The sequence below is a fragment of the Lolium rigidum genome, chromosome 3, assembly GCF_022539505.1.
Source record: "Lolium rigidum isolate FL_2022 chromosome 3, APGP_CSIRO_Lrig_0.1, whole genome shotgun sequence".
Classification (NCBI taxonomy): Eukaryota; Viridiplantae; Streptophyta; class Magnoliopsida; order Poales; family Poaceae; genus Lolium; species Lolium rigidum.
This window is the reverse complement of record NC_061510.1, coordinates 122634733-122637384: the sequence shown is the minus strand read 5'-3', so window position 1 is coordinate 122637384 and position 2652 is coordinate 122634733.

Sequence of the window (2652 nt, the reverse complement as noted above, 5' to 3'; positions counted from 1 at the left end):
ATGGTGTGATGACCCTCATCTCGGCCATAGTGTTGTATTAGTTCAACTCATGAAACTTTAGATTGGGAACCCCTCAAGGTTTACCTTGTTGTAAATGTTTATGAAAAACCTTGGGTGAGGCAATCTTACCCAAGCGTATGGTTTATGAAAGGAAAGGATCTTGACAAAGATGGTTGAGAAAAAGGAATATGTGTGTGTGTGAGTTGAGTTTTGAGAAAAACGACACATGGTTCTTTGTATTCGCCCGGAACAATTACACAGCCGCAACCATAGCTACTCCAACGTGGGCACGGGGCTTAACTTGACGTTTGTTCTTCTTAGCATGAGGCACCGCACAACTATACAAGGGTACGGTTACCCCCGAGTCCGGGTTGTCATGGTTGGGACAATAGTATAACGGGAGGCCTTCGGGGCTGACCCGTCCGGAAGACACTATGGGTCTCCCGGCTTGGCGGTGGAGCCACGCTCAAGAGGAGGTGAGCTGCCACGGTGCCGGGGAGGTACATACTCCATAGGGTAGGACCTCGTGTTAAGTCGAATGGGCGAAGGGTTATGTCCGGTATCCGTCGTGGCATATGTCGTTATGCGGGGATGATGCCCACACGATAGGTATCCGGATAGTTGTGGTGAAAGTGTGCAAACTCGCAGAGTCAAAACTATTCGAATAGCCGCGTCCGCGGTCATGGACGGTTGGGATGGCCGTTACGGAGCTGTGTCGAGTTTTGGTTTTGAAAATGATTTCCAAAGGAAATGTGTGTTGGAAGTACCGGAAGGGTACGGGAAAGATGGTGTGCCGACCATGTGGAGATGGTCGAGGAAAATGAAACAAAAGAGGGTGACCCTTCCTAGTGTTTCATGTAGAGGAACTCGCTTTAACAAAGATATAGAGATGTCATAGGACTTTCTTAGTGTCCCCTTCAACTCGTGATGTGGGATGCTATATCCACAAGAGAAACCGATTCTCTTTCACATGCTATATCCACCGGAGAAACTATTCTTCCTCTCTTGTCTTCTTTAGTTAGAATTGTTATCACCTTCTTGATGGTTTGCGAGTACAATTCAAATGTACTCACGGCTTTGTCCCCGGCTATTTACTTGGCCGGACCCGGAGGACTTCGACGGATGAAGAAGGAGTTGACGACGTCTATGCGAGCTAGGAACGTCTTCCCGCTCGCCTGCTCCGTAGGGTTAAGGCGAGATGACTTGGGCTCTGCGCTCGTCGAAGTGATTCCGCTACTCTGATGATTAGATTAGGCCCTTCGAGGCTATTATGTAAAGATTGGTCATGTGACCTATTGTAATTTTCTTATTCCGTTTTGTAATGAAGGATGTAATTTGATATCAGTTCGGTTATGTGTTCACGACACACTGATCATGGGATCGTGAACTGTATACATAACGAGGTATTTCTGACGCTAGTCCGGGGTCCCCACACCTAATTTCGGCTATTTGCCTTTTTCTTTTGATCTCCTCGCCCCTTTGAAACGATGAAGACGTCGTTGGCAGTGTCGGTCCCACATGTCATCCTCTATGAACAATAAAAGTTTCCTTTGATGGATTTATTTTGAACCCCTAATTAATTTCTCGGATATTTCCTTTTTTTCCTTTGATCCCCTCGCCACCTTGGAATCGTTGAGGATGCCGCTGCCTCATGGGTCCCGCATGTCATCCTCTCGTAACGGTAAATGTTTCTTTTCTTGGATTTTGTTTACCAAATGATTTTTGGCTTATTTTTTCTTTCGATCTCCTACCGCCTTTAAAATGTTGAGGACGCTCGCCGGCTCACTGGTCCCGCATGTCAGCCTCTATGAACAATAAACGCCGAGGATGCCGCCGCTCATGGGTCCCGCATGTCATCCTCTCAGAACGAAAATGTTTCTTTTCTTGGATTTTTTTCCAACAGCTTTTTTGTTTATTTTTTCTTTCCATCCCCTGCCGCCTTTAAAACGTTGACGACGCCGCTCGGCTCATGGGTCCCCGATGTCAGCCTCCCGTACAAGAAACATGTTATATCTTGATTATTTTGCCGACAATAAACAGTGTATTGCGCTCTGAGCTATTTCAAACGGATAAATTAAATCTTTATTTTTACATAAACAAACTTATATGTTGAATCTCCTTGTTTTTTGTTTTTGCGAAGCATAGGACTCTCCTGTTTTTTTTTTTAGAAAAATCCGAACTTTCCTGTTTTGGAGTAGGCTGAAATTGTATGAGTCAAAAGGCCCAGTAGGATAGTTCGAAGGCCCAGATGTCCATATGCAGCCCAATTGAAATCTTTCTTTTCTTGGATTTTTTTCGCCCCCTGATTTCTGGCTACTTCATTTTTCTTTTGGTCCTGTGCCGCCTTGGAAACGTTGAGACCGCTGCTGCAAAATGGGACCCGCATGTCATCCTCTATGTACAATAAAATTTCTTTTCTTGGATTATTTTTGGCACTCATGGGTCCCGCATGTCATCCTCTATGAACCAAAATTCTTTCTATTCTTGGATTTTTTGACCCCCTGATTTCTGGCTACTTCCTTTTTCTTTTGATCCCTTGCCGCCTTGGAAACGTTAAGACCGCCGTCGCTAAATGGGACCCGCATGTCATCCTCTATGTGCAATCAACTTTCTTTTCTTGGATTTTTTTGGCACCTCATATATGGTCACTTA